Source organism: Bubalus bubalis, chromosome 1 (assembly GCF_019923935.1).
Source record: "Bubalus bubalis isolate 160015118507 breed Murrah chromosome 1, NDDB_SH_1, whole genome shotgun sequence".
NCBI classification, from domain to species: domain Eukaryota; kingdom Metazoa; phylum Chordata; class Mammalia; order Artiodactyla; family Bovidae; genus Bubalus; species Bubalus bubalis.
In genome coordinates, this window is record NC_059157.1 from 150,342,755 (window position 1) to 150,358,957 (window position 16,203).

General features: G+C 37.2%; 1 pseudogene; it reads left to right on the plus strand.

Moving 5' to 3' along the window:
- The first annotated feature begins 628 nt into the window (after positions 1–628).
- On the plus strand, positions 629–14,002 carry LOC102405270 (annotated as a pseudogene).
- Positions 14,003–16,203: the final 2,201 nt, after the last annotated feature.

Here is a 16,203-nt window from a genome sequence, read left to right on the forward strand (position 1 = left end):
GACTTCAAAGACTTACTGAGTTTTCTGTCTACCAGAAAAGGGAATAAACACTGATGGAATAGTTCATGAGGGGCCAGGCCTACAAGTGGCATGTATTACTTCTGCCTACATTTTATTGGTCATAATTTAGTATGATTGTCACCTAACTACAGGCAAAGCAGGACAACATCACACACTTTGTGCTCCTGAAACAATAAGGAAATCATTAGCAAACAGCTAACATGGTCCTTCTAGGCATATATAAAAGGAAAATATTAATGCCCAGTAGTATATTTGGAATAATTGGCATTTTTAACAGCTAAATAAATGGCAAAAGCGGGTTACAATAGATTGTTACTTGTAGAATTCCTGCCTGACTGGTCTTTCTGAGTGTGTTTCTGCTTTATGCTACATAAGTCTTCTTTCCATAACAAAAATAGGATGTAAAGTTATGTTTTTAGAAACCACATTCAATGTTTTCATTTATGATCTTATTTCAATGACAGCATCCTTGTGATGCCAATATGATAATTTCTATAAGAAATACTGAAGCTCAAAGAAATTCTGTGATACCCAAAATCACAGCTAGTAAAAAAGCCAGGTAAGTAGATTTTCTCTAACTTCAAGTTCATCCTCTTTGCACGAAGCCATGAACAGTTCCTATGGAAGTGGAAACCCGTTCTTTTTCATTTTAGCAGCTGGGACTTCTTTTTTAATAGAGGAGACGATGAATCGTTTCAGGTACTTATCATAATGGCCTTTCCCTCAACACTGTTTCTTTAATAATCAGTAAGGAAAGTATACTTATTTGGAGAAGATGAAGACACTGAAGTTAATATTTCAAAAAAGAAGTGGTTCAGTTTACTTTATATAAAGGAAGGGCTTCCCAGATGGCACAGTGGTAAAGAAACCTCCTGCCAATGCAGGAAATGCAAGAGGTGTGGATTTGATTCCTGTGTTGGGAAGATCCCCTGAAAGAGGAAGTGGCAACCTGCCCCAGTATTCTTGCCTGAAAAATTCCATCGACAGAGGAGCCTGGTGTACTACAGTCAAGGGGGTCACAAAGAGTCAGACACGACTGAGTGACAGAGCACATAATGTATAAATAAATCCTTCACTTCTAAAAGAAATCCCTCACTTCTAAAAGGGATTCTACAATCCCTCACTTCTTAAGTTTTTCCTTAATAAATGCTATTCATTTGAATCTTCTATGGGTAGCGACACTTTGGAAATCCATTGCTCGTTCACAGTCAGTTATGTCTTTGGGATTCCCTTCTAGGTGAAGCCTTACCTTATGAAATGCATTATCTCTCTTATGTGCAATTTAAAAACAATACAAATGAATACACATGCAAAACAGAAACAAACTCAGGTTTAGGGACTTCACTGGTGGCTCACTGATAAAGAACCTGCCTGCCAATGCAGGAGATGTGGGTTCAATCCTGGGTCAGGATGATCCCCGGAGTAGGAAATGGCAACCCAATCCAGTATTCTCGCCTGGAGAATCCCATGGACAGGGGAGCCTGGCAGGCTACAGTCCATGGGGTTGCAGAGTTGGAAACAACTTAGCAACTACACAGAACTACACACATACCCAGTTTGGGCTTCCCAGGTGGCACTAATGGTAAAGAACCCATCTGCCAATGCAGGTTAGATGTAAGAGATGTGGGTTCCATCCCTGGGTCAAGAAGATCCCCTGGAGGAGGCTACAGAGACCCACTCCAGTATTCTTGCCTGGAGAATCCCATGGACAGAGAAGCTGGGTAGGCTATAGTTCACGGGGTTGCAAAGATTCAGACACAACTGAAGCAACTAAGCAAGCACATATCCCCTTTGGCAATATTCTTCTCAATGTCCTGAGTGCTGATGATAACCATTGTGAAAATTGCAAAAGGGTTCATTGTGCTCCCGGTGGTCCAGCATCTCAGGCAGAGAAATAACTGGGTTCTCAGCCCACAGCCATCCTCTTGGCTGGTCGCCATTGGGTAATATAATGGCATCAGTGATGAGCTGCAAAATACCAACTCTCAATCTTTGTAACATGTGAATGTTACCTTCAGTGGGAAATTTTTACAGGTCTAGTTACATTAAGGATGGTGAGATGAAATTATGCTGGATTACCTGGATGAGTTCTAATTGCCATAATCATTGTCCTTATAAGAGACAGTCAAAGGGTGATTAGACAGACAGACACAGAGAAAAGTGTGGAGACAAGACAGACACAGAGACTGACGTGATGAGGCCACAAGGCAGGGAACCTGGCCACCCTCAGAAGCTACAAGAGACAAAGAACAGATTCTCTCCTAGAGCCCGCCAGGTGAGTACAGCCTTGCTGACACAATTTCCATTATTTTAGCCACCAAGTTCATGGCAATTTGTTACAGCTGCCACAGGAAACTAATAGGTGGTATATTAATAAATGCAACTCTGGAACAATCTCTACTCTGTGAAAAACAGTGTAAGAGAATGAAACATTTTTTCTTTTCAGATGTATCATTTCATTTTTGCCACCTCTCCTCCTAGAGTTTATTTAATATTATAAATTAAACAACATTCTTTCTTCTATGCTACCACCTACTATTTGCTTACCCACTTTGTCCAAATCAATTCAATCATCTAACTGCAATTTTCCAAACATTGCATGTATTCATTTCATCTACATTTCCCAATCTTTTATTTCAGTCATTGCCATGTTATCTACTTCCCTCTGGTCCACTGATCAAGTATTTTCTTACCAATTCTAAGCTTTATTTCCCATATTCTTTATACTTAAAAGAGACTGTGTCATTTCTTGTGTCCAACAAAACACTCCAAATGTAGATCCTAAGACTATAGTCCCAGAATTGCTCCTCCCTAACTAGTAAAGAAGACTTCAGATCCAGGTAAACTGAGGTTCTCAAGTAAAAGCAGAAAGAAACTCTAAGTGTGAGAGACTGAAGTGATGATACTGCAAGTCAGGGAACATGGCACCCATCATCAAATGCAGCATGTTGAAATCAGCACCATCAAATGCAGAAAGTTATTTGGGTTGAAAGAATCCATTTAAACCTTATGAGGCCACAATCACCCTAATACCAAAACCTGACAAAGATGCCACAAAAAAAGAAAACTACAGGCCAATATCACTGATGAACATAGATGCAAAAATCCTTAACAAAATTCTAGCAATCAGAATCCAACAACACATTAAAAAGATCATACATCATGACCAAGTGGGCTTTATCCTAGGGATGCAAGGATTCTTCAATATCCGCAAATCAATCAATGTAATACACCACATTAACAAATTGAAAAATAAAAACCATATGATTTTCTCAATAGATGCAGAAAAAGCCTTTGACAAAATTCAACATTCATTTATGATAAAAACTCTCCAGAAAGCAGGAATAGAAGGAACATACATCAATATAATAAAAGCTATATATGACAAACCCACAGCAAACATTATCCTCAATGGTGAAAAATTGAAAGCATTTCCTCTAAAGTCAGGAACAAGACAAGGGTGCCCACTTTCACCATTACTATTCAACATAGTTTTGGAAGTTTTGGCCACAGCAATCAGAGCAGAAAAAGCAATAAAAGGAATCCAAATTGGAAAAGAAGAAGAAAAACTCTCACTGTTTGCAGATGACATGATCCTCTACATAGAAAACCCTAAAGACTCCACCAGAAAATTACTAGAACTAATCAATGATTATAGTAAGTTGCAGGATATAAAATCAACACACAGAAATCCCTTGCATTCCTATACACTCATAATGAGAAAACAGAAAGAGAAATTAAGGAAACAATTCCATTCACCATTGCAACGGAAAGAATAAAATAGGAATGTATCTACCTAAAGAAACAAAAGACCTATATATAGAAAACTATAAAACACTGGTGAAAGAAATCAAAGAGGACACTAATAGATGGAGAAATATACTGTGTTCATGGGTTGGAAGAATCAATATAGTGAAAATGAGTATACTACCCAAAGCAATCTATAGATTCAATGCAATCCTTATCAAGCTACCAACGGTATTTTTCACAGAGCTAGAACAAATAATTTCACAATTTGTATGGAAATACAAAAAACCTCGAATAGCCAAAGCAATCTTGAGAAAGAAGAATGGAACTGGAGGAATCCACCTGCCTGACTTCAGGCTCTACTACAAAGCTACAGTCACTAAGACAGTATTTTACTGGCACAAAGACAGAAATATAGATCAATGGAACAAAATAAAAAGCCCAGAGATAAACCCACGCACCTATGGACACCTTATCTTTGGCAAAGGAGGCAAGAATATATAATAGAGAAAAGACAATCTCTTTAACAAGTGGTGCTGGGAAAACTAGTCAACTACTTGTAAAAGAATGAAACTAGAACACTTTCTAACACCATACACAAAAATAAACTCAAAATAGATTAAACATCTAAATGTAAGACCAGAAACTATAAAAATCCTAGAGGAGAACAAACACACTCTCCAACATAAATCACAGCAGGATCCTCTATGACCCACCTCCCAGAATATTGGAAATAAAAGCAAAAATATACAAATGGGACCCAATTAAATTTAAAAGCTTCTGCACAACAAAGGAAACTATAAGCAAGGTAAAAAGACAGCCTTCAGAATGGGAGAAAATAATAGCAAATGAAGCAACTGACAAACAACTAATCTCAAAAATATACAAGCAACTCCTGCAGCTCAATTCCAGAAAAATAAACGACCCAATCAAAAAATGGGCCAAAGAACTAAACAGACATTTCTCCAAAGAAGACATACAGATGGCTAACAAACACATGAAAAGATGCTCAACATCACTCATTATCAGAGAAATCCAAATCAAAACCACAATGAGGTACCATTTCACATCAGTCAGAATGGCTGTGATCCAAAAGTCTACAAGCAATAAATGCTGGAGAGGTATGGAGAAAAGGCCACCCTCTTACAGTGTTGGTGGGAATGCAAACTAGTACAGCCACTATGGAGAACAGTGTGGAGATTCCTTAAAACTCTGGACATAGAACTGCCACACGACCCAGCAATCCCACTGCTGGGCAAACACACCAAGGAAACCAGAATTGAAAGAGACATGTGTACCCCAATGTTGATCGCAGCACTGTTTATAATAGCCAGGACATGGAAGCAACCTAGATGTCCATCAGCAGATGAATGGATAAGAAAGCTGTGGTACATATACACAATGGAGTATTACTCAGCCATTAAATACATTTGAATCAGTTCTAATGAGGTGGATGAAATTGGAGCCTATTATACAGAGTGAAGTAAGCCAGAAAGAAAAACACCAATACAGTATACTAACACATATATATGGAATTTAGAAAGATGGTAACGATAACCCTGTATGAGAGACAGCAAAAGAGACACAGATGTATAGAACAGTCTTTTGAACTCTGTGGGAGATGGCGAGGGTGGCATGATTTGGGAGAATGGCATTGAAACATGTATAATATCACATGTGAAATGAATCGCCAGTACAGGTTTGATGCATGATACAGGATGCTCAGGGCTCGTGCACTGGGATGACCCAGAGGGATGGAATGGAGAGGGAGGTTGGAGGGGGATTCAGGATGGGGAACGCATGTATACCTGTGGTGGATTCATGTTGGTGTATGGCAAAACCAATACAATATTGTAAAGTAATTAGCCTCCAATTAAAATAAATAAATTTATATTAAAAAAAAAACTTTCCCTTAAATGGAAACTTACTAAAAAGTTTAGCTTTAAAGTGAAATTTCATTGGCAGAGCACAGAAAGCAGAATAAAGAGCCATGAGCATATAGGAGGGAGAGAATTCAATCTCTGATCTGCCTCCCAGTTTTCCCTTTCTGTCATTCTTTTACTTTGTTTTCCCTTAAGTCTGCACAGTCCTTATTACAATGACTTCTTAGAAGGAACAAAGAGTGAAACTAGGCAACTTAAAAATAAAAAGTTATCAGAGGTTAAGAGAGAATAAAGCAGTAAAGAAACTAGGGTCCAGTATTTATATTCTCCCATCGCTCTTCTTTTTTTTCACTATCAAATCCATTCCTCATTTATTAAAAAAAAAAAAAAAAAAAAAAAAAAAACAAAGAATCAATGCTTATATCCTGAGAGACCTAAATCTCAACCTACATTTAGTTAGACATCTACACATACATAATGCATACATACTATTAGAAAATGAGATTTTTTACATCATGTAAGGATTAGCATAGATATATAATAATAATATGTTCTGAGCTATCGCTAAAGATAATAAGCAAAGTTAGGTCTAGTCTGATGAGAAGTATGAATGGCCTGGGATTTTACTCTGCTTGCAAAGCCACAAGTTAGTCTGCCATATTGTATGGACACTGGCAGAAGACATGGCATGTTAACTAGCATGAGCTTCATATTATATCAGGTCCCCTTGCCCTCCATATCTCCTTGGGCAACAGAGTGAACATCTGGAGTGAGTTGCATGCAGAGGGTTTGTTCATGGCTGAGGAATACCAAGTCCAGAAACCCCCATGATGTTATACTGGGTAGCAAGCAGTTCTGCCTGACTTTTGCTCTCAAGGGAGACAGAGTGTTTTCTACATTGATTGGAAAATTTTCTAATATTTCTATGAAAATATTTTCTATATTTTTCTCTTTTTTTCTCCCAATAATACTTTTTAGACATGTAAGTATTTTTTCTCTTGTATAATATCTAGCCATTTCCAATGATTGCATAATAGTCTATCCAATGGCTCTACTGCGATATGATTAATTCCCCATTTTAACATGTATATATCTGCTGTTGTTATTGTTATTAATGTTACTACAAAAATTATGCAAAGGACATTTGTTGTATATAGCTTTTGCAGAATTATTAAAATAAAATTCTAGTGAATCCTAAAGGAAATCAACTCTGAAGATTCATTGGAAGGACTGATGCTGAAGCTTCAACACTTTGGTCACCTGATGTGAAGAGCTGACTCATTGGAAAAGACCCTGATGCAGAGAAGGATTGAAGGCAAAAGGGTGCAGCAGAGGATAAGATAGATAGCACCACTGACTCAATGAACATGAATTTGAGCAAACTAAGGGAGATGGGGAAGGACAGGGGAACCTGGAGTGCTGCAGTCCAAGGGGTTGCAAAGAGTTGGATATGACTGAGCAACTGAACAACAATTATTTCTCAAGATAGAATTTCAGAGCAGGAGTATAGCATCAAAGTTAAGGAAAACTTATTATGAAATTATCGAAAGTTATATAGCACATACATTCCTTATATATTTCTTCTTTTTCCTCTAGACACATCACCCACACTAACTTTCATGGTGACTATTTTCCATTAAGATAAAGAAGGACACAGTTCCCACACCAGTTAATGGGGGAAAAAGTCATTCAAATAATGAACTCTTAAGGAATTTCTCCAATTTGCTAAGAAACAATTACTTTCCAGGATTGACTTTAAAGACCATAGTGAAGGTAAAGCACTAATTTCCATAAAAACAGGCTAGAAGTTAGGTGTTATAAATCAAATTGTACAGATAAAGAAATTGTGTCTCCAAAGGATTAGGTAATATATCTAAGGTCTTATCTATTAAGAGGCAAAGCTAGAATTTAAACCCAAGTCTGTCTTGACATTTATCAACACTATTCTCTCCACTAAAATACAACATACCCAATAGCCCTTCCATGGATGAACAAGATCATGTGTATGTGTTTGTGTGTGGTGGGGGTCGGGTGGGGGTGGGGCAGTGATCCTAACTCCTCAAATCTCACTTCTATATTACTGTCTTTAGTGAATTATAATCATGGGACTGTCAAAGATTTTAGTGAAGAATAAATCACACTCAAAGTATCTCTTGCTCCATGGTTAGCACAGCATGGATCTATTTCATCTAATCCAACCTTAGATCTCTATAGTTGAGTCCATTGTTAAGCTTTCTGCAAATTTCCTATTCAACTACATTTAAAAGTAGGTTTCTTTCAGGTTTTTTTTTTTTTTTAAGTTATACTATATAAGGCATTCCCATTTTGCTCCTCATTTTTGATAAATTTTTGCCTAGTCAAAAGGGGCAGTAAACACATGGCAGTCTTGTGTCAAGTATGAAAGTGTTAGTGGCTCAGTCATGTCTGACTCTTTGGAACACTATGGACTGTAGCCCACCAGGCCCCTCTGTCCGTGGAATTCTCCAGGCAAGAATACTGGAGTGGAATGCCATTTCCTTCTCCAGGGGATCTTCTGGATCCAGGGATCGAACCTGGGTCTCCTGCATGGCAGGTTCTTTACCCTCTGAGTCACCAGGGAAGCCATTCTTACATATATTGAGCTATATTTTCTTTAAAATGTTTCTCAAAAGTATTCAATTGAAGAAGTATTTTAAAACATTGGTTCAATATTTATGACTTCTTAGCGTCATAAACATTCCCTTAGAGAAAAATGCTCCAAATTTGGCTCCATATGACAGTCTCAATGATGTCAATGGCTCCAGTACATTTGACAGAGATGATGGACATACAACTGTGTAACCTAGACCAGTTAACCTTTTACGAAATTAATAGATTTGCTTCCAGGACCTCACTTTTGCTTCGACACCTTTCTTTTCATGATTTGTACCTGGTAAATCACAAGATTTCCTCTTGTGCATTTGAATCCAGTAAGAAAACAACAAATACAATGCTCATTAAGTTTACCTGCTCTCTTATATAAAGCACTCTCTCTAAAATAAAACCACCACCAAGTTCCTACAAGATAAATATTAAAATATAATTTTGAAAATGTTCAAAAATAAATATGTTAATGCTATAAACTGGAGTTAACAATCAATATGTATTTTACTGGATAGAGAGATTTTAATAAAAGTACAGAAGAAACAAGTTGTGTGAACATTATGATGTTTCTTATTTTAGAAAATCAACTATTTTATTGCAGGTTTGCAAGCTCCTCAATAAACAAGTAATATCAAAGCTTCTTTTGAGGGAGCTACTTTTTTCAAATAATAGATCAGACACTATCCCAACACCTACTGATGGCAGGTGCCAATATAAAATAATAAATACAGTTTGTAATAATAGTTAAAATCTATGGAAGACTGATTATGTACATTGCTGCTGCTGCTGCTAAGTCGCTTCAGTCGTGTCCAACTCTGCGTGACCCCATAGACGGCAACCCACCAGGCTCCCCGATCCCTGGGATTCTCCAGGCAAGAACACTGGAGTGGGTTGCCATTTCCTTCTCCAATGCATGAAAGTGAAAAGTGAAAGTGAAGTTGCTCAGTTGTGTTTGACTGTTTAGCGACCCCATGGACTGCAGCCCACCAGGCTCCTCCGTCCATGGGATTTTCCAGGCAAGAGTACTGGAGTGGGGTGCCATTGCCTTCTCTGATCATTACATTACTTCACAATAATTCTACGGAGTTCCTGTTGTTATCATGATCATCATAATTATCTCCATATTATGGGGAGAAAACTGAGGCAAAGAGAGTTTTTTAATGTAATACTGGCTGCTGTAATAAATAAACAACAAAATGCATAATGGCTCCAATAAGACAGTTTATCATTCACAACAAATCTATTTCCACTATGGCTCTCCCCAAGTCAAGATTCAGAGAACATGGGTTCTATATAATCAAAATTTGATGACTCATCTACAATTACACAGAAAGAAAAGAGAATAGATCAAAGAAAGAGGTTTTTATTGGCACTGCCTAGAAGAGGAACAGCATTTGTTCTGATATTACGCTGGCTGGAATTTCATCACACTTCCATCCTGCAAAAGAGCCTTGGCATTGTGGTCTTTTGTGTTCATACAAAGAAGTGGTTTTGGTGTCAGTAGTCAATGTCAATCTCAGGATCAATACATGTATAGTAAGTATATATAATAATTCCTTCTGATTAATAAAGCAATATGTGTTTTGAAAGTTTAGAATATACAGAAGAATACAAAGAACAACATTAAAAAATCACCAAGAACACTATCATTTCCCAATTTGGGGAAAATTGCCATTAGTATACTTTATGTTTTCTTGTGTATTTTCCACTGCATATACTAATATTATCTTGTAAAATCTGTATTTATCCTTTCTTAAAGAAAATATATCAATATGAGTATATAATATTTTACTCTATGGTATATCAGTATTATAATTAGTCACTCATTTATTGGGGGGAATTTAGGTTCTTTTTACTTTGTGAATAATCCTATCAAGCTAATTATTCTATTTCTAGAATTCTATTATTTCTTTTTTTTTATAATAGGTTTCCATACTTTTGGGCATGAGTCCAAGAGCATAAAATTTTAGAAAAGTATATCCCAAAGAATTTCATGTATCTACCACCAGAATTCTGAAGTGCTTGTTCTGTTTTCTCAATTTATTGTCATAATAATCCCTGGGCTACAGACCTTCTTGTACACTGGAAAATGCAGTTGTATCTGTTGTATCTCAGCTGCAGGGTATCTTGACCAATCTCAGCAAACTGAGCCTCAATTTCTTAAACTGCAGTAGTTGGGTTGTTATTATCACTCAAATAACCATTAGACTATAAAGCAGTTTACAGGAAGATCACACTCTGATAGAAAGTTGGCAAAAGACAAATATTATCTCTCTTTCTTTCTTGGAAAAAAAAAAATACACTGGTTTGTACTGTGTTTACCAAAAGATGACTCATATAATTATCATGACCTTCTCACTAACATATTCATTAATAAGTTCCACCTACAAGCTCATCAGATACCAGGTCAAATGCATTAACTCATACAAAATATAATGAAAATAGCTGTCAGTTTGATCACCTTAGCATGACTACAGAATTATAAAATGGCCAATCTAGTTTAAAAAATCCATGTTAAATGTTAAATCATGACTTCACTTTCCTTACTCACTTCCAAATTAACTTGCAGAAACTCTACTCAAAATACACTTGGAAATATCTAACTGCAGGTTAGACCTAAAACAATAACAGGATGCTGTAATAAAATGAGAACAGAGAATTGATTCTTATCATTATGTACTCTGTTGTGATAGACAACGATCTGCTATGAACCTTAGTTTCCCATCTTACTATGAGATTATACCTGTATAGAAGCCTGATTCTTAAAAACAAACCTCACAAGACTGTCACAACCAAAGCAATATTAATACACCTAGAAAAATACTTTTAGAGTATCTTAAAGTCCCCCTACTCAAATGAAATAATAGGAGCAACAAAAAGAATAACTTAATGGAATTGAAACATTAGATCAGATCAGATAAGTGGCTCAGTCCTGTCCGACTCTTTGCGACCCCATGAATCGCAGCACGCCAGGCCTCCCTGTCCATCACCAACTCCCGGAGTTCACTGAGACTCAAGTCCATCGAGTCAGTGATGCCATCCAGCCATCTCATCCTCTGTCATCCCCTTCTCCTCCTGCCCCCAATCCCTTCCAGCATCAGAGTCTTTTCCAATGAGTCAACTCTTCTCATGAGGTGGCCAAAGTACTGGAGTTTCAGCTTTAGCATCATTCCTTCCAAAGAAATCCCAGGGCTGATCTCCTTTAGAATGGTCGGGTTGGATCTCCTTGCATTCCAAGGGACTCTAAAGAGTCTTCTCCAACACCACAGTTCAAAAGCATCAATTCTTCGGCACTCAGCCTTCTTTACAGTCCAACTCTCACATCCACACATGACCACAGGAAAAACCATAGCCTTGACTAGACGGACCTTTGTTGGCAAAGTAATGTCTCTGCTTTTCAATATGCTTTCTAGGTTGGTCATAACTTTCCTTCCAAGGAGTAAGCGTCTTTTAATTTCATGGCTGCAGTCACCATCAGTAATGATTTTGGAGCCCCCAAAAAATAAAGTCTGACACTGTTTCCACTGTTTCCCCATCTATTTCCCATGAAGTGATGGGACCAGATGCCATGATCTTCGTTTTCTGAATGTTGAGCTTTAAGCCAACTTTTTCACTCTCCACTTTCACTTTCGTCAAGAGGCTTTTGAGTTCCTCTTCACTTTCTGTCATAAGGGTGGTGTCATCTGCATATCTGAGGTTATTGATATTTCTCCCAGCAATCTTGATTCCAATTTGTGTTTCTTCCAGTCCAGCGTTTCTCATGATGTACTCTGCATATAAGTTAAATAAACAGGGTGACAATATACAGCTTGATGTACTCCTTTTCCTATTTGGAACCAGTCTGTTGTTCTATGCCCAGTTCTAACTGTTGCTTCCTGACCTGCATACAAATTTCTCAAGAGGCAGATCAGATGGTCTGGTATTCCCACCTCTTTCAGAATTTTCAACATTTTATTGTGATCCACACAGTCAAAGGCTTTGGCATAGTCAATAAAGCAGAAATAGATGTTTTTCTGGAACTCTCTTGCTTTTTCCATGATCCAGCGGATGTTGGCAATTTGATCTCCGGTTCCTCTGCCTTTTCTAAAACCAGCTTGAACATCAGGAAGTTCATGGTTCACATATTGCTGAAGCCTGCCTTGGAGAATTTTGAGCATTACTTTACTAGCGTGTGAGATGAGTGCAATTGTGCGGTAGTTTGAGCATTCTTTGGCAGTGCCTTTCTTTGGGATCAGAATGAAAACTGACCTTTTCCAGTCCTGTGCCACTGCTGAGTTTTCCAAATTTGCTGGCATATTGAGTGTAGCACTTTCACAGCATCATCTTTCAGGATTTGGAATAGCTCAACTGGAATTCCATCACCTCCACTAGCTTTGTTCGTAGTGATGCTTTCTAAGGCCCACTTGACTTCACATTCCAGGATGTCTGGCTCTAAGTCAGTGATCACACCATCGTGATTATCTGGGTTGTGAAGATCTTTTTTGTACAGTTCTTCTGTGTATTCTTGCCATCTCTTCTTAATATCTTCTGCTTCTGTTAGGTCCATACCATTTCTGTCCTTTATCGAGCCCATCTTTGCTTGAAATGTTCCTTTGGGATCTCTGATTTTCTTGAAGAGATCCCTAGTCTTCCCCATTCTGTTGTTTTCCTCTATTTCTTTGCATTGATCGCTGAAGAAGGCTTTCTTATCTCTTCTTGCTAGTCTTTGGAACTCTGCATTCAGATGTTTATATCTTTCCTTTTCTCCTTTGTTTTTCACTTCTCTTCTTTTCACAGCTATTTGTAAGGTCTCCCCAGACAGCCATTTTGCTTTTTTGCATTTCTTTTCTATGGGAATGGTCTTGATCCCTGTCTCCTGTACAATGTCATGAACCAACATAAACTATGTTAAAACTAAGAAGTTGGAGTCTTTCTATTCTGATGGTGAAAGTAAGAGGTATCAGAGTTGCAATCCTAGTAAAAAAAAACTAGAAAGCTAGAAAAATGCATAAAATAACTTTCACACATATTGCACAATCTTTGTGAAAAGAGAAATATACAAAATGAGCTCTAATTTCATGTTGGCTGTCTCCCTGACAGCATTTCTAAATCATGGCAAGTAAAGTATAAAACAAGTAGTCTCTCTGGGGACAGAAATCAAGAGTTAAGGGCTGGAGAAGATGTTAGAGTCACCACCTGAAAGAAGTCACCTGCCCAGGAGCTGTCACCGGAGAGGCCCACCTGCCTGTTCACCCATCCCCCTACCCCCTTCAGGATACAGCCTGCTTCTGGAAAGTGGTAGGCTCAGGATCTGAGGGACTATGTCTTCATTGAATTTTGTGTTGAAGACAGTAAAGATGCTAATGTAAATTTTGGAAAAATCAAAACTTATATTCAGTTGTCTTGGAGGAAGTGATCATTTTAAACATTTAAATGAAATTGATCTTTTTCACTGTATTGATCCTAATGATTCCAATCATTAAAGAAGAGACATATGTTGTTTATGAAAAGGAGAATCTGACTACTCATGGCCAAGGTTAACAAAAGAAAAGGCAAAGCTTAATGGGCTTAGTGTGGAGTTCAATAAACAGAAAGACTGGAAAGATGATTCAGATGAAGATATGTCTAATTTTGATCATTTCTCTGTGATGATGAACAACATGAGTGGTGATGAGGATTTACCAGAAGTAGATCGAGCAGATGATGATTAACAAGACAGTGATGAAGAAAAAATGCCAAATCTGGAGTAAGGAATGTTGTCATCACTGGATTTTGAAAAAGAAAAGTAACTTCTCTGCAAGATTTCATAATTGAAAGCATTCCTGAGTTAATAGCTCTAAAGGCAGATGCTATATTTCCCTCCTTTGATCCATTTTTCAACCTGTTTGTTTTTTCAAAGGCCTCACTAAGGGTTGATATGTACCATCGTATGGGGCAATTTTAAGTCCGCTAAGGCAACAACCTTGTACATGAACATTTCCCGGATTTCCATGATGCTGTTGAGGTCCTAGGCAATGGGTAAAGTGCTTGTGATAAATTAAAAAAAAAAATTCACCTAAATCTCCTTTACTTCATAACAGATACTGACATGATAGGAAGATCTCAGCTTAGGGAAAGTAACTAAATTTTAGATTTCAGAACATTGACTTGAAAGTGGCTGAAACAATTGGTTGATACTCTAAACTGGTAACATGTTCCTCTGGTATATCCTTCAGGATTGTTTCACTAAAATTTTTATTTTTCAAAAAATTTACTTCACATTATTTATTGTATGTAAGTGATCACTTGTCAGTGTTCCAGATATATCTTAGCTAAAACTAGTGAACTCCCTAACTTAGATGGTTTTCAAGCCTGCACACTTGGTATTGTTTGACTCTTACACTTTTATGTCTGTTAGCATGGAGGATGAAGAAAGGCTGTACATTGTTGCTTGAGAGTCTGTACATTTAGACCAGATCTGTATTTGCACTGTCAGAGACCAAATTTGTATTTGCACTGTCAGAATGGCAAATGAGTGGGAAAAAAATGTTAATACACTATTGGATTTTTTTATTCTTTTTTTTTTTTTTATTCAGCTTTTACCTGGGCTGAAAACCTTAATTTATGTTCACGACAGTGGGCATATTTTTTAATGTCTACATTCTTTCTAATAAACTGTTGGAAGACTTCTTGCTATCTTTTCATGTGTCTGGTTTACTGTAATTTCATGTATTACCATTTACTGGAATGGAGTTTTTATTTTTACTTGAGGAAGAATTTGGGAATATTCCTTTGTTCAGGGGAAAAAAAAAAAGGCTTGCTGTAATGTCACAGAAAACCTTTTAAAAGTGGTTCTGTAATATAAAATTGTAGATGTACTTTGCAATAGTTGGAAAAGAAAGTGTTGTGATTTGACTGAAATAAAACAAAATGTGTTGTCCTCCTCTAACAAAAAGAGTTTAGGTCTATACAGCTGACTAAGATTTGGGGGGAAAGAGGCACAGAATAAATGTCCCCAAAAATATGTGAAAAATGTTCCTTTGATGCTTGGCAAACTCCTTAGTACCAATACTAAGTGAGACTTGGAGTGTACTAATGAACATGAGCTACTGTGAAGTTTGAGAGCTAAGAAGAGACATGAAAGACTATCCCATACTGGAAATACATTATAATTTAGGTCTGAGCCAGAAGGCTGTGATTAACATCATGGCTTTTCCACTGATAGCCTCAGAAACCTTAAGAGTAAACAAATCATAGGAGTAAAAACTAAATATTAGGTGTGAAGGCTAGTCCCTAAAAATAGAGGCAAAAATAGACTAGCTTACCTTGATAAAACCTGTAAGTATACCTCATTAGTATTAAGGAGATCCACAGAAACTTACCATAAATAGTTTAATACTGTTTAAAGGATAATACTATAAGCAAGATTCTTTACTATGTATTAATCACAATGTTCAATATGCAATCAAAATTACTAGATGAAGGAAAGTGATTGATAATGAAGAAATAAAATAGATAGTAGAAATAGAACATAAGTGATCCAGTCTTTGAAGTTAATAGGAAACAGTAACATCAAAATAATATATTTGACTATTGCTATAGGCCAGGTTTGTACCCCCAAAAGCCAAATGTTGGAATCCTAACATCCAATGTGATGGTGTTAGATGTGGGAACTTTGGGGAGTGAGCAGGTCTTGTGGAGCACTCATGATGGATTAGTACTCTTATAAAAGAGAATCCACAGAGCTCCCAAGCCTCTTTCACTTCTGATGACACACTGAGAAGTCTGAAGTCTGACACTCAGACAAGGGCTTTCACCAGAACTGGACCATTCCGGTACCCTGATGTTGGGCTCCCAGTTTTCAGAAATGTGAGAAATTTCTGTTCTTATAAGTCACTGAATCCATGGTATCATAGCAGCCCAAAAAGATTAAGAAAATTATATTAAAGAAAATGTATCTTCTTTTTTACTG